Source organism: Peromyscus maniculatus, chromosome 3 (genome assembly GCF_049852395.1).
Source record: "Peromyscus maniculatus bairdii isolate BWxNUB_F1_BW_parent chromosome 3, HU_Pman_BW_mat_3.1, whole genome shotgun sequence".
Classification (NCBI taxonomy): Eukaryota; Metazoa; Chordata; class Mammalia; order Rodentia; family Cricetidae; genus Peromyscus; species Peromyscus maniculatus.
The window spans coordinates 39916096-39941863 of record NC_134854.1 but is presented as its reverse complement, the minus strand read 5'-3'; the positions used below and the strand labels follow the sequence as shown (position 1 = coordinate 39941863).

The 25768-nt window shown below is 41.8% G+C and overlaps 1 long non-coding RNA gene across 4 annotated transcripts in view; it reads right to left on the bottom strand.

Annotated features, from left to right (window-relative positions):
• Nucleotides 1-674: 674 nt before the first annotated feature.
• Nucleotides 675-25768, bottom strand: part of LOC121828271 (uncharacterized) — a 47851-nt gene continuing 22757 nt past the window's right edge. For 2 of the 4 annotated variants that reach the window (XR_013049583.1, XR_013049586.1), the window contains exon 4: nucleotides 8473-9067. This is a non-coding gene — a long non-coding RNA (uncharacterized LOC121828271). Of the gene's footprint in view, nucleotides 807-8472; nucleotides 9068-18404; nucleotides 18529-25768 lie in introns of those variants that run through there. The other 2 variants (XR_013049584.1, XR_013049585.1) reach the window with 2 other exon arrangements.

Below are 25768 nucleotides of genomic sequence, written 5' to 3'. Positions count from 1 at the left end.
ACCTTTTGAGACCTTGCTTTTTATATGTCCAGGTTCCAGAAAGTCACAAATCAGTTTGTTTGTTGTTAACTAGACACTCATAGTACTAATCTTTGTATAGTCTGAATAACCTATAAATGGCACTTGAATTTGTCTTTCAGTTTTCTTTCTTTCTTTCCTTCTTCCTTTCTTTCTTTTTTAAAGACAGGGTCTCACTATGTAGAACTTGCTAAACTGAAATATGTAGAGATTCACCTGCCTCTGATACCTCCCATTTTCTATTCTCATTCATACAATTCCAATAGGACTATATGATACACAAATCAAAGACAAGTCATTTGAATTAAGTCAAATGCAAAAAAAAAATGTCCGTATTTGGATTGATTTTTTTGTGTGCAAATTCTCATTCCATTTAGGCGAGATTGATAAGAGTTTTATAACATGATTTTCAGCCTCTGACAGTACTGTACTGGTCCTGAGGTAGTAAGTTGGATTTTATGTACTAGCCATAACAATCAGTAATAGTTTATAGCTATATGATTGTTTTTATAAATATTAATTGTCATTATCAACTGTTCCTTGACTACCAACATTTATTCTCAATTCTTTTGGCTAAATGAGGATATGCTATAGTAAAATCTACTTATTACTATCTATGTAAAGCAATGTAAAATACTTCAATTACTTCAATTCTTTCTATTTTTAATGAATGATAGTCAGAGAAATAGACTGTTTTGGATTTGGAGTCCTGTTTTTTCTCTTCTATTATTCATGTAATTTCAGGCAACACTTCTCCATCCATGTAGAATATATTACTTCTAGCTATTCTGCTGAGAGAAAAAAAATAAGTTATAGTAGGGTGAAAGACTTAATATGTAAAACATTTGAACCAGAAAGGTCTGGACAATTATGAAAATTTCAAAGTAAGTTTATTCTGTTTAAAATCAATAGCAGTGTATGAACTGCTTAAATAAGGCCCCCTTAACAACAATTGCTGAGCACTCCTTAGAGTATAAGTGGACCTAAAAATATTTAAACCTGAGGTACTCACCAGGAACTTGCAGGCTACTTAGGCCAGGGAAGCAGGCAGAATAACCACAGATCTTCACCTCTCCCTCAGCTCCTCCAGAACCAATCCCCTAGCCTCATTTCCAGCTCTGTAGCACACCACCTGCTGCAGTCTCCAGTATGGCACAAAGAGCTACACCTCCAAACTCCTTTTCCTACTCATTGCTTTATCCCATGCCCCAAATCCAACAGGCAATCCCTGGGAACTCACGGACCATACTAACCAGCAAAGCAGACAGTCTAAGTACAGATCTTCACCTCCCCCTCCATTCTTCCAAGTCCAAGTCCCCAGTCTGGTCCCCAGCTCCATGGCAGACCACCTGCTGCAGCCTGTCCTCAATCTATGGCCTCATTCCAAGGGGAGTAGCCAGATGCTGGTGAAACACTCTGCTTTTGTCCCTCCTGTGGAGCACCTGTAGGTCCTCTGTTGTTTCATGGCAGAGCAGCTGCCCCAGAATATGCTGCTGTTGTGGCTCTGCAATCACTGCCCCAGTGCTCAGGCTAAGGCCCAGTGGAACCCACCAAACTGCCTCTGCAGCCACATGTAGTTTTTAACTAAATCTCTATCATTCTATTATACCAATAAAGACTTGTGAGTCAGATACTGAGGTGTAACCTACTAGCTCAGAAGGCTAAGAAGCAACCATTGACCTTCCTCCTTAGCTGGAGGAAGGAAGAGAGAGTCTCTTCCACCATCTCAAACCAAAAAAGACTGCCAAACTCAAAGTCCCTCCCTACTACTTCCTGTGAGTGTCTCTATCCATTTTCCGAACTCCCTCTAACTCTTCATGGCTACTTCCTGTCAACTAGTTGCTGGCTCCACCTCCTGACCCAAGGATTTATTTAATTAACACAAATTCAGGGTTCACAGTGTGATCAAATACCCCACAACAGTCCTCCCTTATAACCTATTTCCACTGAAACAAAGGTCAGTTCTTGAAAAGATCAATGAGATTGACAAACCCTAAGCCAAATTAAATAAAAGGCAGAAAGAGAATATCTAAACTAACAAAATTAGAGATAGAAAGGGAGACAAAACAACAGACACCAAGGAAATCCAGAGAATAATAAGGACATATTTTGAAAAGTTTCTATCAAATTGGAAAAGCTAAAAGAAATGGATAATATTCTTAATAAATACCACTTGCCAAAGTTAAATCAAGATCAGATAAGCAATTTAAACAGACCCATATCCTCTAGTAAAAATAGAAGCAGTAATTAAAAGTCCACCAACCAATAAAGCCCAGGGCCGGATGGTTTAGCACAGAATTCTACCAGATTTTCAAAAAAGAGTTAATGCAATATTCTCAAATGATCCCACAAAACAGAAGCAGAAAGAATATTGCCCAATTCATTTTATGAGGCCACAGTTTCCCTGATATCCAAACCATATAAACTCTCCAAAAAAGAGAATTATAGACCAATTTGTCTTACAAACACAGAAGCAAAAATTCTCAACAAAATACTTGTGATCCAAAATCAAGAGCACATCAAAAATATTATCCACCATGATCAAGTAGGCTTCATCCCAGAGATGCAGGGATGGGTCAACATATAGAAATTGATAAATGTAATCAACCATATAAACAAACTGAAAGAAAAAAAACACATGATCATCACCTTAGAAGCAGAAAAGGCCTTTAGCAAAATCCAACACCCCTTCATGATAAAAGGCCTGGATACAAGGGATACAAGGGACATATCTAATCATAATAAAGGCAGTTTACATCTAGCCCATAGCCAACATCAACTTAAATGGAGAAAAAATCCAAAGCAATTCCTCTAAACTCAGGAACAAAACAAGGTTGTCCATTCTCTCCATACCTATTCAATATAGTACTTGAAGTCATACCTAAAGCAATAAGACAACTAAAGAAGATCAAGGGGATACAAATTGGAAAGGAAGAAGCCAGAGTGTCTTAATTTGCAGATGATATAATAGTATAGATAAGGGACCCCCCAAAATTCTATCAGGGAACTCCTATAAAAGACAAATCACATTTAGCAAAGTGGCTGAAAACAATCTCAACTCAAAAAAAAAAATCAGTAGTTCTCCTATACACAAATGACAAATGGACTGAGTTGGAAAGATCTGACATGCTCATGAATTGGTAGGATTAATATAGTAAAAATGGCCATCCCCAAAAAAAGCAATCTACAGATTCAATGCAATACCCATGAGAAATCTAGCACAATTCTTCACAGATATTGAAAGGACATTTTTTTTCTTTTTATTATTATCATTATTTAAAATGTTCTATTCATTTTACATACCAACCACAGATTCCCCCTTTCTCCTTCCCCTCAACTCCCAGCCCTCCCTACAATCCACCCCCCTTCCCACCTCCTCCAAGTCAAGGTCTCCCATGGGGGGAGTCAGCAGAGCCTGGTACATTCAGTTGAGGCAGGTCCAAGCCACTCCCCCCTGCACCAAGGCTGCACAAGGTGTCACACCTTAGGCACTGGGTCCAAAAAGCCCGCACATACACCAGGGACTGATTCCAATCCTCCTGCCTGGGGGGGCCCCAAACAGTTCAAGTTAAACAACTGCCTTGCCTATCCAGAGGGCCCAGTCCAGTCCCATGGGGGCTGTACAGCTATTGGTTCATGGGTTTCCACTAGTGTGGCTGCTCATCTCTGTATGTTTTCCCATCATGATCTCAATGTCCCTTGCTTATAGAATCCCTCCTCTCTCATTGATTGGACTTGAAAGGACACTTTTCAACTTTGTATGGAAACACACACACACACAAAAAAAAAAACAGGATAACTAAGACCATCTTGAATAATAAAAGAAGAGCAAAAAAAATCATCATCTTTGATTTCAAGTTGTACTACAAAACTAAAATAATAAAATAACATGGTATTAGCACAAAAACAGACACATTGATTAATGAAAACAAATGGAAGACTCAGAAATAAATCCACACATCTAGAGACACCTAATTTTTTTTAATCAAGAAACCAGAAATATACACTGGAAATAATACAGTATCTTCAACAAATGGTGCTGGTCAAACTAGATAGCCGCATATGGAAGAATCCAAATAGATCCATACTTATCACCCTGCACAAAGCTCAACTCCAAATGGATCAAAAACCTCAACATAAAACCAAATACACTAAACCTAATAGAAGAGAAAGTGGGGGAAGGTCTTGAACTCACTTGCACAGGAAAAGACTTTTTCAACACAATACTGTTAGCACAGGCACTAAGACTGACAATTAATAAATGGTACCTCCTGAAACTGAAAAGCTTCTGCATGGCCTTTGCAGAATGACACCATCATTTGGACAAAACAGCAGCCTACAGAACTGGAAAAGATTTTTACTGAGTATACATCCTATAGAGGACTAACATCCAAAATATATAAAGAACTCAAAGAACTAGATATTAAGAAAACCAGTAATCCAATTAAAAAATGTGATAGGCATTTGAACAGAATTCTCCAAAAAGAAAACTCAATGGCTGAGAAACATTTAAAGAAATGTTCAACATCCTTATCCAATAGGCAAATGCCAATCAAAACTACTTTGAGAGCACATCTTATACCTGTCAGAATAGATAAGATTAATAAAACAAGTGACAACTCATGTGTTGAGAAGGTGGAGTAAGGGGAGCATTCATTGACTGCTGTTGGAAGTGCAAGCTTTTATAGCCACTATAGAAACCAGTGTGGTGGTTCCTCAGGAAGATGGGAATCTATCAACCTCAAGATCCAGCTACACCACTCTTGGATATATACCTAAAGGAAACTTCATCCTACCACAGACATACTTGCTCAACCCTGTTCTTTGCTACTGGCTATTCAAAATAGCCAGAAATTGGAAACAATCTAGATGTCCCTCAACAGAAGAATCGATAAAGAAAATGTGGCAATTTACACAATGGAGCACTACTCAGTTGTTGAAAAAAATGAAATCTACTCTGGTACAGTCTTCACCACCAGGTAAGCAGAAGAATGATCTGCCTGCCAGCTGAACCACCCCCAAAGACCCGCTCCACTACCCAACACCACCCATGTAGGCATGTAGAAGAATGCAAATAGATACATACCCATCGCCCTGCACAAAACTCAAGTCCAAGTGGATGAAAGACCTCAACATAAATCCAGTTACACTGAAACTGATGGAAGAGAACGTGAGAGCTAGCCTTGAATGCATTTGCACAGGAGACTACTTCCTGAATATAACACCAATAGCACAGACTCTGAGACTGACAATAAATGGGACCTCCTGAATCTGAAAAGCTTCTGTAAGGCAAAAGACACTGTCAATAAGACAAAATGGCAGCCTACAGAGCAAAAAGATCTTCACCAATCCCACATCTGACAGAGGACTAATCTCCAAAATATATAAAGAACTCAAGAAACTAGATATCAAATAAAACAAATAAGCGGCCGGGCGGTGGTGGTGCACGCCTTTAATCCCAGCACTTGGGAGGCAGAGGCAGGCGGATCTCTGTGAGTTCGAGGCCAGCCTGGTCTACAGAGTGAGTTCCAAGAAAGGCGCAAAGCTACACAGAGAAACCCTGTCTCGAAAAAAACAAAACAAAACAAAACAAAAAAAGCCAATTTAAAAATGGAGTACAGATCTAAACAGAGAATTCTCAACAAAAGAATCTCAAATGGCCAAAAGACATTTAAGGAATTCCTCATCATCCTTAGCCATCATGGAAATGTAAATCAAAAGAACTCTGAGATTCCATCTTATATCTGTCAGAATGGCTAAAATCAAAAACACTAATGAAATTTATGCTTGAGAAGATGTGAAGCAAGGGCAGTATTCCCTCACTGCTGGTGGAATACTTTTTTACCTTTCTTCTGCCGCCCAGGCCCAGCTGTCCTGGGTGACACCTCCCCCTGTTGGCTGGGCCTTCTTCCTACATCAATCATTAATCAAAACACCTCAGACATGCCCACAAACCAGTCCAGTAGAGGTCACTCTCAACTGAGATTCCTTCCCTCTTTACAGATTTGTTAAGTTTCCAACCAAAACTAACCATCACTGAATGTGTTCTTGAATGTCTAACAAATATAAGAGGCTGAATTATGCTTATTTTGAAATATTAATGAAAGTAATAACAAATGTAAAAGACATTTGGAGCATAATGTAGGGTAGAAAGTAACACTGATTTATAGATGGAGCCAAAAGTTCCAGGCCAGCCTGGGCTATAAAGTAAGACCCTTTCTCAAACAAACAAGCAAAGAATAGACAGAAAGTATAGAATGGAAATCTATAAACTATGTTAATCTGAAAGAGGAAATGCAGAGTCAGGGGATGGCGAGATTGACAGCATACCTACCTGCTTAAGGATGTGCTCGGAGTTAATGATAACCACATAGGGAGGATTTCTATTTCAGCTCCAGCACTGAAAGCGCTTGGAACTCATGGCTCTCATCCTGATAAGGAAGAAGTGTAACAAACTAACATTTCACCAGCTTCCTGAACTCCACAGAGAGCTGAAATCATAGAGCAACTTGACACCCTGAAACCTAGAGAATAACAGTTAAAAACCTTCTTGTGTAGAACAGGATCAGTTGGGGCCAAAACCAGTAGGAAAGTGACAAGTTTCACAGATTTCAGCAGAGTAAGCATGAACCGGCCTGAAGTGAGAAACTGCTAGCAGTCAATGATGGAAGGATCCCACACTTCCATGGGTTGTACCTCCAGGAACCTCATGATGTTTACATTACTGGAGAAAAAGCCCTCCTATTTCAATGCAGGGCATGGCAAAATAACCATTTTATAAGACACCAAGAATATTCTTTAAAAGACCCACCCAAAATTGGGCAACTGCAACCTCCTTGAGCTTTCCATTTTTTTAAATTTTATTTTTATTTATTTATTTATTTATTTAAGCCTAATCTTTTATTGAGTCTTTGGGAATTTCACATCATCCACTCCAAGCACACACATTTCCCAGTCCTTCCATACCTGCCCTTCACCCTAGTAGGTCCCCCATCTCACCAAAGGAAAACTTAAAAAGAAATAATAAAAATTAAAAATACAAAATTAATTAAACAAACAAAGAAAAACAAAAACAAAAGCAAGCAAACGAACAGAAAACACTGCCCCACCCCCACCCCTTGCCACCTGTGGGAGGGGAGGGAGCTCAGCTCCCCCTGACCAGATGTAGCACTCTGGAAAGTGAGCCCTGAACCTCCCTGAGCAGCACAGTAGAGCTGACCATATTGACATGGAGAAGGTGAGCCAGCCCAAGAATGTGAGCTTGGGAAATCTGGCATTGCCCCATATCTGCCATAGGGTGGTGTGGGTGAGGTGAGATGCCTCCCACCCTGCCCCTTGCAGCCTGTGGCAGGTGGGAGAGCTGGCCCTGAGGTCATGAGAAGGAGAGCTGTCCCTGCTCCTCACCATCGGCAGCACTCAGGAGAGTGGGTGAGCCAACCCTGAGGGCATGAAAGCAGGAGAACCCCCCACCCTCCACCCCTTGTTCATTGCTGCATAAGGTGAACTCACCAAGGCAATGCTGGAGAGCTCATCCTGGTGGTGAAGACAGGGGAGAGCTGGTGAGCTGACCAACCCTGCAACTACCCAGGCTCAGAACCAGGTTTATAAGTTGGCTCACCTCAACATCTACCCCATCTGTGATCTGCTGAAGCACTTGAAGGGACTGGTCCTGCAGACCCAAAGCTGCAGCATCTCCACACAAAGGGCAACAGCAGAATATCCAAGAGGAGTCCCAGTGAGGGCACCGTATTGATGGTGTAGCTGAAATCAGAGGCCTTGAACCAGACCAATGACTCTTTGCAATGAACACTTGCAAGTAAAGATATATAAACAAAAGGATTTGCTGCGTGACTCACTGTGTCACACTACAGCTTCCATGACAAGATCTTTCTTTCTTTTTTTTCCTCTTTTTTTCACTTTTTTTCTTCTCTCTTAAATTTTATTTTATTTTATTTTGGTGGGGAGGTTGCAAGGGCAGAGGGCAGATGTGAAGGAACAGGGAGATGCATGATATGAAAACCACAAAGAATAAATAAAAAGTTTTTAAAAAGCAAACCAAAAACAAACAAAAAGAAACCACTTCACTCTTCTGTATTTCCCGCCTCTCCATTGCCTTTTCATTCATTTTAGTGGCATTGAGAGCTGCTGTGAATTGTGCAGTACATCCTTTTGTGCTGACAGCTTTAATTGCAAATGTTCGTTGTGTAATGTGTTGTTGGTACGGTTCAAGGCCTCTGGCCTCTGGCACATCATTGACACTGGATCCTCACCAAAACTCCTCTCAGGTATCCTGTTGTTGCCCTGAGTCATGGAGATCCTGTGGCTATGGTTCCTCAGGACCAGTCCCTTCATGGGCTTGAGCAGGTCATAGATGGAGTAGATGTTGGGGAGTGCCCACTCAAAGTCCTGGATGTATGCCTGGGTGGTAACCGAGTTGGTTAGTCCAGGCCACTGTGGTAAGGCCAGGTCTTCCATGCTGGGGTCATCCCAGGGCTGGTGAGGGGCAGGATCAGGTGTCTCTGGGCCAGTGAGGGGAGGGACAAGCTCAGCACAACCCGAATTTCAACACATGGTTCACATGGGCCCCTGTGGTAACATCAACACAAACCGTAGCTGCAGCAGGACCACGGAGCCAGATGTGGCCAGCAGCAGCAGCTTGAGCCCAGAAGCAGTGTAGTTCCCAGACTCCAACATGGCCCCAGTGGTGGCCTGGACTCTGGGCAGTCGCACAGCTTTCAGTGGTAACAGGAGCCACAGACATCAACATAGGCCCCGGCTGTGATAGAACCACAGACCCAGACATGGTCCTCAGCAGCAGCCCTGGCCCGGATCCCGGATATCACCATGGCCCCAGGTGGCAACACAGGCCACTCAGATCAGCATGGCCCCAGCAGTGGCTCATCCCTTGAATCCCAACATGGCCACAGATGGAGGCTCAGAACCCAGGCATCCTGTGGCCTCTGGTGACAGCATAGGCCATGGACATCAACATAGACCCCAGCTTCAGTAGAACAATGGACACAGAGTCTTCCAGTCTTAACAACAGGGACTGTAAAAGAGCAGAAACACTTCTGATTGCCATAGTCCAGGGACTCAGACTCAATAAAAGACAAAGAGAAGTTCAAGTTTACTAGCTTGCTTCCTGTGCCCCACACCTCACCACCACAGGAACAGGACCGTAACTGGGAATTAAAATGGAAAAAATAGTGCAAGACACAGATTCTAATTTAAAGGTAGTCCTTGGAGCTGGGGAGATGATTCCATGGTAAGAGCATGAGGACCTGAGTTCAGATCCCCAAAACCAGTGCAATAAGTCAGGTGTGGGTCCAAGCCAGATGGACACCTAGCATTGAGACAGGAAGTGAACACAAGCCGTCATCCCTAACCCAGAAGCTGACAGCTGCTCACAAAGGACAACATAGTTTTCTCCAATGGAGTCTCATTGTGTTATACAACCCACACTTAATGGCAGGCCCCATGCTCAGCAGTAGATGCCCAATGCAAAATTAACTCAATGGTGTTTTTGAAGATGTTTTGTCTCATAGTGCCTTATTTAGATACTTTTTGACCTTTCTTGTCTTTAGCTTATGTATTATGATTTCCAGTTTTTGTGTTTTTATACATTTTGTGTGTATATGTGTGTGCTTTTTCTTTGTGGTTGTTTTTTCTCTGTTTGCCTTTCTGTTTTTCTGGTTTGTTAGTTCTTTAATTGCCCTGTTTGTTTTGTAAAAAGAGAGAGAAAGAAGATATGAAGTTGGATAGGTAAGGAGTTGGAGTGGATCTCGAGAAAACAAGGGAGGGGAAACTGTGATCAGACTATACTGCATAAAAACACAATTATTAAAAAAGAAAAAAGTCAGGTGTGGGTGCCCACACCTGTCATCCCAGAGCTGTGGAAGATGGAGCTGGGAAAATCCCCAGGCTTGCTGGCCTCGAGCCTAGTTCTAGGTTCAGAAAGAGACTCGGTCTCAAGTGAATGAGGAAGAGGGTGATAGAACCAAATACTCAGTCTTCTTGTGGCCTCTGTGTGCACCTGGTCACATGCACCCACAAAACATGTGCACATCCACATGTATACCACACACATGCACACACACACATGAACGCATACACATGCACACATGCACATGCACACACATAAGTCTTAATAAGGACAAAAGACAACCAGGGAAGAAAACAGACAACAACAAAAAGAAAAAACCCACAAGGATGAAAATAAGTTGAAGTCTTTGGCATGTACATTACAGAAACCATTAAACACAGTTCAGTTTCTAGCCAGACTAAAATAAAATCTCACAGTAAAGGCCTATGTAACTGATACGTAATGTCTGGATTCCTAGAAAAACAATTGCAAGAAATGCTAAAAGGTAAGAAAAAACACAGTCTAAAAAGGTAAAACAAGAATTAGAATCATATGAGATTCATTCTAGAATTACAAGGTAGCGTATTTTAAAACTAGGATGTTAAGGACTTGACTGGAGAAAACTGCCAACATGCACAAGCATATAGGTGTTGTAGGCAAGGAAATCACCCAAGAAGCCAAGAGGAGAGAAAAGCACCTCCACTAGAGAATAAAAGCTCTGCTGGTGAAAGAGAGGAAGGGAGGCAGGGAGCGATGGGGGGGGGGGGCAGAAGAGTGCAAGGAGATGCTGGAGTCTTGAAAGAGCAGTAAGGTCAAGCAAATCGCCCTCCAAACACAGCAAGACCACGGGGTTACTGGCAGGCATGGTCTTGGCAGTTTTCTCTTTCACACCAGGTCTGATGCATCAGGCAGTTGGATTGGAATAGCATTTCTTCATGACCCTTTGCAATTGGGTCTGAATTCTCCTGAGATGCTGGCCTATGAGAGGTGGGGCTCGGGACTGTGGAAAATGAGCAACCTCATTCTCACAACTTCCTCTGATTCTAGAAGGTTGATTAGATTGGCAGGTGGAGGCAAGGGAAGGAGGTTGGAGGTATCAGGTCCCGGAGGCCTGAGGACTCGATGGGTGGAGCTTTCCGGCCAGCTCAGGTTCTTGGGGTATTTTTTTAAGTAAGAAGTAGGACCCTGGGCATCTTGGCTAAGAAAACTCTTCATCTCTAAGCATGAATATTTTACTTTCCAGTCTAAAACTATGCCTAGATGATAGGGAGAAGAGCTATCTTAATCATTACTCAGCTCAGAAAGAGAGTGAGAAGTCCAGCCCATTGAATCCGATACCTTTAGAAAAAGCTGCTTCTGTGCTCTGCCACAGAGGCTCAATCACAGTGGCCAAACCCCGTTAGTCCTGATAGTTGCCTATTTTTCAGGTATCTGGGCTTGGGGTCGCTGGATATAAAACTTTAGATTGAGAACCTTTCATATTTAAAACCCTGCCAGTGGCCCTTAATTCTTAAGGACTCATTTTATAAATTAACATCTACATGGAAAAAATACTGTGTAATAAATGATATTCAAATTATGGGAAACAGTCCCAACTGTATAGACAAAGACAGCCAGGCATATGAGTAAAAGCATGGTTAATATATTAAGTGCCAACCACACAGCAGAATCTGCCAAGTGCAGAAGAAGCGCCATATGGTATAGATGCTGTTAGCATGCTCATTTTGAAAGTGAGGAAACAGTGCTTTTAACCACAGGCACCCAGCTACTAAAATGGCACACACACACATTCTCCTGTTTCTTCTTCCTCTTGCTTCTCAGTTTCTAAATTTTCTTCAGTAAGAGTTTATACTTTTTATGTGGAAACATTACATTTTAAGTGATTCCTTCAGAGAAATAGAAAGTGCTTTCCCTGTGCTGTGTCCCTGTCTCAGCAGCAAGGGTGCTCTGGTGTGTGGTGATGACAGCCAGGAGTGCTGGGCGGATCGAAGAGTGTGCAGAGAGAAAAGTGCACTTCTGATCCTTCACACACAGATCAGGTGTTTCCAGAGCCATTTGTCCACAGAAGCTCAAGAGCAGAACTGAGCAGCAGACTCCCAAACCAGGCACTCCCACACAGAAGTGAGGAACAGAGGCCAGTGTATGTGTGTGTCCGTGTCTATGTCTCTGTGTGTGTCTCTATGTGTGTGGACCTATGTGTGTGTGTGTGTGTGTGTCTGTGTGTGTCTATGTGTGTGTGAATCTGTGTGGACCTGTGTGTGTGTGTGTGTGTGTGTGTGTGTGTGTGTGTGTGTGTGTATCTGTGTGTGTGTCTGTGTGTTTGTCTCTCTGAGTGTGTGTGTGTGTGTGTGTGTGTGTGTGTGTGTGTGTGTGTGTGCAGACATACACACAGGTGCATGAAGAGGCCAGGGATCAATATCAAGTGTCTGCTTCTATTGCTCTCCATTGCCCTGACCTACATGACTTAGTGCTGGGAACCTGCAGGGACAGCTAGGTAATGAAAGAACAGAGGTACAGACACAAATACAGAAAACATGGGATCAGGTGGGCAGTGCTTACTTTGATGGAGAGCACCAACAACCTGAAACCTCAGCATGTTTATTATATACAGCATTGGGGTGAGGAGGAGCAAGCAAGAGAGGGGAGTGAGCGAGCCTTGGCAGGAGGCCTCTGTAGCTGATTGGTGTCTCACTGAGCCTAGAGCCCACTGATTGACTGGGCTGTGTGGCCAGCTGGCTTCAAGGAGCCACTTGTATCTCCAGAGCTAACCCCCAACCAGGCTTTGTGTCCAGCAAATGAGGCCATTTTAAAAGCTGAACTAGAGAGGTACTTCCTGCTTTCTGCCTGCCTTTTAATTTGACTCCTGGTGTTAACCCCACAGATTCGAAGAGAAAGATCACTGACCCAAATCATGGCTAAATTAATCAAAGCAATCAGTTAATTAAAGCAAGCTTGTTTTATTTGTGTGCATAACCTGTTAGAATTCCTAGCCACTCTCCCAAGATGGCACATGCACTGGCAAGATGCTTAGTTATCCCAGGGCCTTATGTTTTACGTTCTAAGTAATCTGTGTGCAGCATGGTCACATCACGTAATCTATGTGCATGCTATGTGGCATAGCTATGTGAGCCCATATTTGCATGTGCGGGGGGGGGGGGGGGGATCTATAAAAGCAGGTTCTGCATATCCCTCCTCCTCTTCCTGCATGATCTTTCCATAGGCCTAAGCACATCCCTTCTGTCCCCTTCCCTTAATAAACTATTTTAGTGGGTTTTATTGTACCTCTTGGCTTTTCTCACATGGTAAACAGCCCTGCTTAATAAATAACATAGTGCTACTTAATAAATAACAACCTGTCTCTCCATAAAGGTGGGGTTCAAGAGATCAGAACTGGAGGTGGGTAAGAAAAAGGTTTTTATACTTTAAGAATAAGAGGTTTCTAAATGGTGGATTTGGCAGGCAAACAGTGGTTACAGAAGCAGACATACTGAAGAGCTCTCTCACAGGCTCAGGCAAGGCAAACATGGCACCAACAGGCTTTGCCCTTTCCCGCCTTTCCCTCACCCTTGCTGAAAATGTTAAATTACATTTCTAAAGCTAGCCACCAAGTTCCATTCCCTTATGTGGCCACCAACTCTTTCCTGAGACAAAATCCCAAGGTCCAACTGAAAGCCCGTGGAGGCACATGAGTGGCCAGGCCTCTTCCTGTCACTGTTGTTTTTCCTCTTTTGGGGTCCACCACCCAGCTCCCAAATAAATCACACATGGAGGCTTTTCTTACTTATAAATGCCTGGCCTTAGCTTGGCTTGTTTCTTGCCAGCTTTTCTTAACTTTGAATAATCCTGTCTGTATTTGGTCTTTTATCTCTTTCTACTTCTATATATCTTACTTTCACTCTTATTCTGTGGCTGGCTGTGTGACAGGGCGGCTGGCCTCTAGTGTCCTCCACTCCTTGTTCTCTTACTCCTTCTTCCCTCCCACATTTGTCCTCCTATATATTTTCTCTGCCTGCCAGCCCCACCTATCCTTTCTCCTGCCTTGCTATTGACTATTCAGATTTTTTCAGACCATCAGGTGTTTTAGACAGACACAATAATACAGCTTCACAGAGTTAAACAAATGCAACATAAAAGAATGCAACATATCTTTACATCATTAAAACAAATGTTCCATAGCATAAACAGACATAACACATTTTGAAATAATATTCTACAACACCTTCCCTCAGAACCTCCAATTGCCAGGTTCCACTCACAGAACACTCTAACTTTTCTAACTGCTGGACCCTGCACACACACACACACATACACACACACACACACACACACACACACACACACACGCCACAGTAAAAAGCCCAAGCTCTGGATTTGAAATCTCACCAATCCCCACCCTGGAAAGTTTTCCCCACCCCCCACCAAGAAACTTTATATTATTCCTGCCTTCTGTTCAGTTTCCTGCTGTTTTTCACCTGAGCAGAGGCATCTACTGTCCTGATTTTTTCACTCAAAAAAAAAATCCCTTGAGTGAAGTTTGTTGTGTAGTGTGCCTTTGTGGTATTCCTTGGCTCCCGACTGCCTTTCCATTTTAGCTGTAACACTTACACCAACAATCAAAATTTGTTATTTGGCTACACTGGTGAATCTGTCCAAACAGGACTTACCAACTCACCTTAGCACAGACTCCCCCTTTTTCTTCTTAAAAACCTCCTCCTGCAAAGAACACCCACTGCTGCTCACAGTCTGCCTTGGTCTGACCCAGAGGCAACCTACCCGCTCCTTGCCCTTCTGGGGTAACACATTTCCCTTGGGCTGAGAATTTGCTGTCTGGGTGTCAGGGGTTGTGGGGAGGACTGTCTAGTATGCTGAGAATTTGCCATCTGGGTGTGTCTAGTGGGTACACACAATCCCTTACATTGGGATTCCCCCAAAGACCACCAAGAGACTGAATCCAATGCAAAAGCAGAGTCTTTGTATTGTTCTGAGTTAACTCAGGCCTCTGTCTGACGCAGCAGTCTCTTGTCTCCACTGACCTTTAGCAGACTTCCTTTTTCCACCCTCTCTCTCCTTCCTTAAACTACACACACCTGATTTATATGTTTTCAAAGTTAAGCCTAAAATACAGACATACTAGATAGATGGTGCTCAAACTCTTCAAAGATCTGCTGAATGTGGTATTTAAAATGTTTAGGCTTTCCATTATAGAGACATATTCATGCCTAACACAAACTTTATGATCTCCAAAGAAGACATATAGGACTGCACACATTTAGCTTATTTTACCTCAGAGTAAGTTCAAAGTAGACTAAAGGCTTTTGTAAATACATCATAAGTTTAAAACTTTACAGTTATGCACAAGGTCAGAGTCACAGTTGTCTATCAAGATTATTAACACAAAGCACCCTAAGAAAAGCATGCTGATTCTTCCTTTGCCAAGTCTGCTGACAATAGACCCATGTCTCAAAGTTTGTCTCATTTGGGTGCTATGGCCCTCCCTCTTACTCCTGAAACCTTGAAAATGTGTGCTACCATGGTAAACGGCTCAGCTCCTTATTGCTTACCCTAGGAATGTGCTTTTGACAAATTCTTGTAACTTTTTCTATTGCTTCAAGCCTCCTGTGAAAGAAGAATTATTAGGCTAGAGTAGGATGAAGGAAGATGAGAAAAGAGAATTAGAGCTAAAAAATTATAGACAATTAGGCCAAGAAAATTAGGAAAATAAGAGAGAGAATAAAGAGACAAGCACAGAAGGATCACGGTGTTAGCACATTCATTCCTTTGCTTATTGTAGCATCTTCTTTGGGTCCTGAAAGGAGGTCTTTAAGGCTGGCCCTTAAAGCCCCCCATTAAGATTCCCCCTTTTTCTCCTTAAAAACCCACTACTGCAAAAAAAAAAAAATCTGCTGCTGTCATTGCCCAATCCAGAGGCAGCCCCAACCCCTTGTCCCTTCCCAAGTAATAAAATCTCCTTTGTGCTGAGAATATGGTGTCTGGGTATGTTATGTGCTGACTCTGAGGCCCCTTCAAGGTAGTTATAACAAGGTGATCATAACAACAGGTGTCATAACAAGCAGTCATAATAATCTTTGAAAACAAAGATTGCCATCTCCTGGACCAGGCAGTACAGAACCATTTGCAGTTAAGGTTACAGGTGGTGAATAGCCAATCCTTGAGAAACAGATTTAATCATAAACAGTAATGAACCAAGTTTGTCTTTACTGTAAGATGGCTTTTAAGCCTAAGATGGAGGCAGGCTGATAAGCCTAAGATGGAGGCAGCCAGTGATAACTGGCTCATTTGGGTGAACTAGTGGTCTGTGGCAGTTTGAACATAATTGGCCCCATAATATTATGGGGAGTGGCACTAGTAGGTATGGCTTTGTTGTAGTGGGTATGGCCTTGTTAGAGGAAGTGTGTCACTGTGGGGGCGGGCTTTAAGGTTTCCTGTGTTTAGGATACCACCCAGTGTCTCAGTCAACTTCCTGTTGCCTGTAAGATGTAAGACTCTCAGCTGTTAGTCCAGTACCACATCTGCCTGTACACTGCTATGCTCCCTGCCATGATGATAATGGATTGAACCTCTGAAACTATAAGCAATTAAATGTTTTCTTTATAAGAGTTGCTGTGGTCATGGTGTCTCTTCACAGCAACAGAAATAAAACTAAGACATGGTCCTTTTTCAAAACAGCTATTAACATCTTTGCATATGTAAATCCATCCAGATTTCTTTCCTTATTCTCACACAGGCAAAATCAAATACTTTGGAGAAGTGGGAGAGGCTAATCATTTTGCTTCCTAGAGCATCTTGGGACAAGAAATCTACCTGGAACATGATTTAGATCACTGAGTTCTGGAGGAGAAAAAGGAAGGTAGAAAGGCAGAGGGGAATTTCAAGCACAAACCATCAATGCCTAAGAAAAGAAAAAAAAAAAACAGTGAGGAAAAATATTGTGCCAAGAATAATCAAAACCAGTTTGTTACTTAATCACATTTACTTACCCAAACAGTATTCTCCCACTTTTCAGATTAAATAGCAATCACAAAAGAAACCCAGAGACTCAGCAGAAGAGAATAACCTGCGCAAGACAGCTGATTTGTTTTCCTTCCCAGACTTTCCCCCACAATGGGACTTAGGATTAGAATCTAGCCATCCCCTGAAAGATATGTCCATGAAAAAAATATGTAGGTCTATTTTGATGTTGTTTTGCTTTTGTATTTTGTTTTTTGAAATAGGAATTTTTGTGTAGCACTGACTGTTAGGGAACCCACTTAATAGACCTCAGACTCAGATCCTCCCAAGTGCTGGAATTAAAGGCATACTTCACCACTCCCAGCTACTTAAGAGGCAGAGGCACGTGGTTCTCTGAGTTCGATGCCAGCCTGGTCTACAGAACAAGTTCAGGACAGCCAAAAACTCTGTCAGAGAGAGGGGTGGAGGGAGAGGGAGAGAGGGAGGGAGGAAAAGAGGGAGGGAGGGAGAAAGGAGAAGGGGGAGGAGGAGAAGAAGAGGAGGAGGAGGAAGAGGAGGGAGGAAGAAAGAGGAGGAGGAGGAGGAGGAGGAGGAGGAGGAGGAGGAGGAGGAGGAGGAGGAGGAGGAACTAGGTCAAGCAAGTATCTGAAACCTAGGTTGCTGTCTCTGTTTCTCTTGACCCTAGTGCTCTTCTTTGCTCTGGGGCAGTTCAAGGTTCTTTGAAGTATACCAGAATGACCAAAAACTCGCTTTGTATCAGTTTCTGCTTTTAGATAATCTCCCTGAAAATGAGGGCATTCTCTAAACAAATATGTGCCTGAGTGTTCTTTAATTAACCATGGAGCTATGAACATTGTGAAATTCAAGTTTACACATGTTTTCAAACAACATATTTTAAATAAAATTATTTGCAACCAGAAAAGAAAGCTCACTCTTTCAGGGTTCATTTAATGACTACTGTCTAGTGACATGTCTGTGCCAAGCACTGCAGTAGGATGGCAGCTTTAGCCTTTCCTTAAAGAGCCCACATCTCCTTAAAGCCTCTTCAAGAAAGTTTGAGGTATTTTTATGTTAGTACCTTTGTGGGGTAAAACTTTAAATAAGAATCAATGTATTGAGAAAAAAAGGCATGGAAATACCCTATCTAGCACATAAAATACAAATCATGTCTAGATTTTGCTGCTCATCTGGTGCACTTAAAAATGTTTCTTGGATGAATGCCTATCGTTCAATCAGAAATCCCACATCTTCTCTGCATGGGTTGCAGTGGGAGAAATCACACACCCTTGAGCAGCCTCTATTATAATGGAAGAGTGTCTGTTTCAGACAGGCTGAAACAAACAAGAAAGCTCTAGGTCATGTGTCAGCAAACATTTTCTGTAAAGGACTTGACTTTACAGTTCTAACATCATGCTTTCTGATGCATGCAGTGTCTTTTGCATTGCACTTTCTTAACATTGCCATTATCATATGAAAACAGCCATAAGTAATATGTGAACAAATGAACCTGTCTGTGTTAAAACAGTCATTTATAAAGGCAACAGGATGTTCAGCCAATAACAACATAATTTTACTATGACATGTAGCTTTCAGATGATGATCAACACAGTGGAATATGTAGGCTTCTGTTTCCTCCTCACTAGGATCCATGTTCTTCCAGGAAGTACAAAGCCATATTCCTAAGCAAATAAGTTAAACATGAGTTTCCTGGCAAGTTTCATTTTAACTTTATACAAGCTAGAGTCCTCAAAGAGGAGGGAGCTTCAATTGAGAACATACTTCCCTAAGATTGGGCTGTAAGGAAGCCTGAGGGCATTTTCTTAATTAGTGATTGATAGGGAAGGGCCCAGCCCATTGTGGGTAGTCCACTGGTCCTGAGTTCTATTTAAAAAAAAAAAAAAAAAAAAAAAAAAAAACATGGTGAGCAAGCCATTGGGAGCAAACCAGCAGGCAATGTTTTTTCATGGTTTCTTAGTCAGTTCTTGTCTCCAGGTATCTACCCTGTTTGAATTCCTGTCCTGACTTCCTTCAGTGATGAACTATGGATGATATGGAAGTGTAAGCCAGATAAACCCATTTCTCCCTAACTTGCTTTTGGTCATGGTGTTTCATCACAGTGATAGTAACCCTAAGTAGGACAATGAGTCACTGCATTCCTGTGTTAGGATTTCCCCAAACCACACACCAGACTTTAAAAACAAATTTTTGAGAAAATTGTTGAGAAAAAGTGAAGAGTTCCTTGCAATGGGGAAACGAGCTGGCCCAGATTCAGGAGAAGTAGAGTCTGGTGGTCTGAGAACAGCTTAATGGAGGAAGCCATGCACGGGCATGGATGACAGGACAGAATGAATTGTTGCAGTAGGAAATTTTTTTACATGAAAATTGAGTGCCCTGTAACAAGGGACAAATTCAGAATAGAAAGAGATGAATCAGGAAGAAGTTGGAGTCTGAAAGGCAAGAGAGAGCTAGGTCAGTAGTCTAAGCATGGCTTGAGAAGAGCAATACTCCAATTAATGCTATAGCTTACTTCATGGGTTAATCAAAAGACCTGGTGAATTACAGATGAGAAACTAAAGGTAAGCGAAATTTTAGAAGCTGATAAACTTGGCCAGTCTGCCTAATCTGCCCACACCAGGCCAGACTGTATTGGGTGACACAATCCCAGTCAGGCAATTTATTTAGAGTGCAGAAATGGACTGAAGGCCACGGTCTCTTGATGAGCATCTCATGCCAGCAGTCAGGTAGCCGATGTCATCCTTGATCTGGTACACATATATGGCAGATGGCTTCCAGTTAGCCCAGTGCCTGCTTCTCTAATAGTCTTGGGTATTACTTGCTAAAGAGTACTACTCAAATGCCCTGCTTTTTTAATATGGGCTTCCAGGATTTGCTGTCTGGGCTTTAGGAAACATTCCATTTTTTTCTTCCCATCAACCTCATCAGTTGGAGACTTAGCTGCTCAGGGGACTGACTGATGTATCTGATTGGTGTTGAGTCTTTGCTGCTTTCATGTCACTATTTTCTCTTATTGAGGTTAATTACAAGTTCTACTTGGCCACTTATTTCCACATTTGTTTTGCTTTTATTATTCTCTTCAGTTCCATGTCTGTTTCTCCTTAATATCTACCCTCTCTTAATGATCTACTTCCTTTCCCATCTGGTTAAATTAGACACAACAAATGCTTATAGAGCATTTAGTGTCCCAGACACTTTCTTGAACTTTGGAGATAAAATAATGGAGTAGGATACTACATTGATTCTCAGTGAGCTTACCAACAAATAGCAAGCATTTGAAGTCAATATCCAGATATTTATGTATACTTTATTAGACATTTGTTGTGTTGCATTTATTATTGTAATAGTAAGAGTTTCTTTTAAAATATTAATAATAATTATAATAGTTTGCATTTCCTTCAGCAAGACTGCAAACTCAAAAATCCCAGAGCAGAGCAGCTTTTGAAAATTAATGAAATCTGATAGGCATTAGATCCATGGAGGATGGCCATTCATTTGAGGGGAAATTTAAAACATGTTCTGTCAAAAACCAAGCATGTCTGTGGGCTACGTGACTGAGGCCATTAACTTAGTAATTTTTTTTGTAATGAAATGAACTCATGTGCTTTCAGTTGACCATCTTGAGAAAATGCATTTGTATACTTACTTTATCAAGAAGTCAACAGGTTCTGACACCCTTCTATTCCCCTGGGAGAAGTGGGAACTATTATCCTAGTAAAATAAACTAAGGAACTCATCGATAAAGTGATTACTATCTGGAAAAGACACCTTGTGAATTTTGACTGTTTAGAATAATAGGTATGTGACAATGTACTACATGGAATGTGATCTTAATTATCTAGAGTCAGAATTCTGATTTTTCCTTCAACACATCCTGATGAGATATGGCCCAGTGAAGTGGCCTAGAGAAATGGCCTCTGAGTGCCACTCAAGAAATCACTTAACACATAGAATTGGCCTAGGGACTAGTGCTTAGGCATCCCTGAATATTCTGGTTGACAAAATCATTCTCATATATCAGTCTGTGAGAATAACCCAGGGTATAATAAATGTTATTCTGCATCTAGACTCATGAATGAAATACATCCGTGAAACTATAATAGGAATCTGCTTCTGTGGTTGGGAAGACAAGGGACATATGGACTAGACATATTCAGTCACCATTTCTGAATGTTGCTTCTGAAAATGACAATAGTTGGGCTCTAAAGGGAATGAAGCATGTTATATGTGAAGTCTTGAAAGGCTCTGATGCTCATAAAGGAGACCACTAGTTCCACACAATTTTGTTGGTGGAAAGACTTAATTTATCTCTATAAATTCTTACATGCTTCTGCAGAAATAGAGGTGAAATAAGCATGTTAATAAAAAAAAAACCTGATTAATCTTCTGTGTGTTATGAGAGGAATGTAGCCCCACAGAGAGAAACTGTGTTCTGGCACTCCACTACCCAATGGCAGTGATACCAGAGAAAACATGAATGATTGAGACTAAGAGATGATGTCAGACCTGATGGACCTCTACCTAGAAGATGATCCCATGAACAAAGTGAGCTAAAACCAACAGCTTAAGAACCCTTAGGAAGACACAGATCCCAGCTCTGGGGATATGGGAATAGCAGTACAAAAAGAACCACCCTGCAAGTCTGTTTATTATAGAAATGTCATGAGTTGAGGTCCTCAGGGTAGAATCTCAGTTTATTGCATAGATTTATTAGGAAGAATCTTTGATATTAGTAGCTATGGAAGGGAGAGGCAGGAATCAGATCAGGAATGAAGGAGATTGGGACCGTGATGAAGGCCTAATGAAGCATGAATCTAAGTAGTCTTATCAATAAAAACCAGGAGTCAAATTATCAGGATAATAACCTGAAAGTTCAGAGAAGCAGAGGAGCAGTCACCAGTGACTTCTTACCTCTTGAGATCCTGTCTCTGCTCCACCTTATCACTTCCTCTCTCTGCCTCCTGAGTACTGGAATTAAAGATGTGAGCCTCCCAAATACTGGGATTAAAGGAGAGAGCTAGCACCACCTGTCCTCTATGGTTAACTAGTGGCTAGCTCCGCCTTCTGATCTCCAGGCAAGCTTTATTTGTCAGAACACAAACAAAATATCACACAACAGCCTAACGTCAGCTTTGACTGACCAGACAAGGACTACTGGGGCTAGAACAGATCTTCAACATGGCCTAGCTTGGGTCAAGAAGCCCAGGCCTTTATATTCCCAAGTCAATTAATTATTAACTGGCCTGAAAAGAGTAATGACCTTGAGTGAAGCTCCTGTGGGCAGCTGAGCCAATCCTTGAGAAAGCCTAGAGGTGAAGATTGTCTGCAAACAGCATTCCTAGCAAGTAGGTCAACAAACCTTCACTAAAGAAGAATCTGGGAAGTGCTTCCAGGCATCTAATCCAGTGGACAATTGGTGCCACTTGGATCTCCTTCTTCATATGTTTTAGAATTAGCCCTTCCAGGTTCTGATAGACTATGCCCCATGGGAAAATTTAGCAAGACAACCAACCTGATGAATTATGACCTTGTTGCTTCTCTGGTCTCAAAATGACAACTGAGGCCATTATAGATTTTCCTCCCTATTCATTCTAGTTCTTCATCCTCCATTTGTAGTTCTGCTGGTCTTGATGTCATATCACTCTGATGAGGTTGTGCTACAGCTTTTCATTCACCATTAAAATTGGGCATGGAAGTGTGGTGGTAATCTAATTGTACTGAATTATTATTTTGATTGTATGTTAATAAATAAAGTTGTCTGGGGGTCAGAGCTATTAGAGCCATAGCAAGAGTGTGGCAGTGGTGGCACACGCCTTTAATCCCATAGATATCTGTGTGTTCAGGGTCAGAGCTATTAGAGCCATAGCAAGAGTGTGGCGGTGGTGGCACACGCCTTTAATCCCATAGATATCTGTGTGTTCAGGGTCAGAGCTATTAGAGCCATAGCAAGAGTGTGGCGGTGGTGGCACACGCATTTAATCCCATAAGATCTCTGTGTGTTCAGGGATATAGCCAGCATTGGAGACATATGCCTTTAAGACCTAGGGGGCTGTACATTCAGACAGTAACGAGGCAGTCATGTGTTTGGGTTTACAACCAATGAGAAGGCAGAACAACATACTATAAAAAAAACGAACCGACAGGAAGTAGGTCTCTTTTCGCGAAGCTGGGACAGCAGGAGGAAGGGTGAGATTTTAGCTCTGAGCTCTGACCTCTCGGCTTTCTCTTTTACATTGTTTCTGTGTTTCTTATTTAATAAGACGGTTGGTTACATCTATATCTGGCGCCCAACGTGACAAGAATCCATTAAAAACTGCTTGGCTTGGCGGCAGGCGGCCCGCGGCGGCCGGCAGCGATCGGCTTCTTAGTCCGAGCAGCAGCTTCTTAGCCTGGGTCTAGTTCTGCTTGACCTCAGGCTGGACTATCGGTGAGCTGCTTGCTTAAATCCTGCTTGCTTAAAGCCGGTGCTACAAACAACTCAGAGCTGCCCTGCCGAACAGGGCCTTGCCTGTAAAGCCAACGCACGTGGTCGGAGCTTAAGGAAGCCAGACCCAAGCCTTGACTCGGCACAAGAGGGAACACGTGGCTGCATTTAAACTTTAGCCAGCTACGCTCTCTTGTTCTCTCTCTCTCTCTCTCTCTCTCTCTCTCTCTCTCTCTCTCTCTCTCTCTCTTTCTTTCTCTCTTTCTCTTTGGATTTACACCTGGGACACTAGGTGGCTGCTTTGAAAATCCCCTTGGATTTCTACTGTTCTACGCAGATTTGGTAAGTCATAATATATCAGATATTTTAAAGGAAACTATCTAAAAGAGAATTTTTTTCCACATTAAAAAACAAATGGGTTTTTTGTGTACATTGGAAGAAAATTGGTTTTTGTTCGAAATTTTAGGCAGTCTGGCAATGGAACAACTATATAATATTAGTATTGGTGGAATTATGCACCTTATCACTATAATAATCCACATTTTAATATTTAAAAAGATAGTCAATTTAAGTGCCAGGATAACAGCTTTAGAAGAACTTGTTAAACGTGTAAAAATTCAGACAGAAGAAATTAACAGTGAAGTTGTTTCAAGTCGGGATCATAAGGTTGCAGAAAGAAAGCCTGTTTTCACACAGTCACCCTTAATTTATCCTGTAACCGTACAGCAGATGCCTGATCAAATGGCTACACAAAATAATTGGGCTCCAATTGAAATGTTGGATTTAAAAAGGTTTAAGGAGGCAATAGTATCTTATGGCATGCATTCCCCATATGTAAAGCAAATGTTAAACTCTTGGTCAACATATAATAGGATAGTACCACAGGACTGGCGGGACCTTGCACAAGGTGTTCTGGAACCCAGCCAGAGACTTCAATTTCTGACTTGGTTTAAGGAGGAGGCTAAAAACATAGAAAAACAATGGAGGGATAAAGGAATACAAGTTTGCCAGGATCAGCTTATGGGCGAAGGCCAATATGCTTCAGCACAAACACAATGTTTATATGATGTCCAAACCCTAATTTTATGTCAAACGGCAGCCTTGAATGCATGGGACAGAGTTGAGGAAACAGGAAAAAAATCTGAGTCATTTACAAAGGTGATGCAAGGCCCAAAAGAGTCTTTTACTGATTTTCTACAAAGACTGGCTTCAGCAGTAAAGAGAATGGTCTTGGATTCAGAAGCTAGTAAGGCAATAATTGAATTTTTGGCCTTTGAGAATGCGAATGCAGCATGCAAAAGAATAATCAGGCCATTAAGGGCAAGATCTGCACCTATGGAAGATTGGATTAGAGAAACAATTAATGTTGAAGCTGATGAGCATGATGATACATGGGTAGGAGAAGTAATTTCAAAAGGTTTGAGGAGTGTTAGATGTTTTGGATGTGGAAAGCAAGGACATTTGAAAAGGGACTGTAGACAGGTCATTCCCAGAAACAATGTTTCTTCAAGGAACAATGGCAACAGAATGCTCCTTCCTTCTGGAGTATGCAGAAGGTGTGGTAAGGGAAAACACTGGACCAACGAATGTAGATCAACAAAGGACAGACAGGGTAATCCTTTGCCTCAGTCTTCGGGAAACTCCCAGAGGGGCCTCAGGCAGGCCCCCAGTGCAAATCCAGTTCAAACCTTTCCTGCAGCCATAGAGGAAATGCCTGCTCTGGAGAGCGATTAAATAACCAAATGCCTATTGGAATAAATCATGCTGGTCAGGATGATGAAACAGAGAGAATAGAAAATTCAGGAGAAAACATAAAGAAAATTTTTTGGCAAACTTCTATTAATGAACAAAGACCAAAATTAACAATAAAAATAAATGGTGTTTTGTTGTCTGGTCTGGTAGACACAGGTGCAGACGTTACCATAATTGCACCAGAATTTTGGCATCCAACTTGGCCTCTTCAGGAGGTAAACGTTCAACTGTTAGGAATTGGAACATTATCTCAGGTGAAACAGAGTGCAAGATGGCTCGAATGTATAGGTCCAGAAGGACAGAGAGGAAAATTAAAACCATATGTGGCTAACATAACTATGAACCTGTGGGGTCGAGACTTGTTGCAACAATGGAATACTCAGATTAACATCCCTCCAATCTCAGAAACGAATCATAAACTAGCACATGTTACTGAGAGAAATATTAGAAGATATTGTTCTAATGAGTGGTCACCAGCCATCCATATTATACAAGAACAGGGCACAATAACTGATGATCTTCCAAAGACACCAACAGCTCTACCTTTAAAATGGTTAACAGACAAGCCTGTATGGGTCCAGCAATGGCCTTTAACAACAGAGAAACTCCAGGCTTTAGAAGAGCTGGTAGAAGAACAGTTAAATGCTCAGCATATTGAAGAATCAACCAGCCCTTGGAATTCTCCTGTATTTGTTATTAAAAAGAAATCTGGTAAATGGAGAATGGTA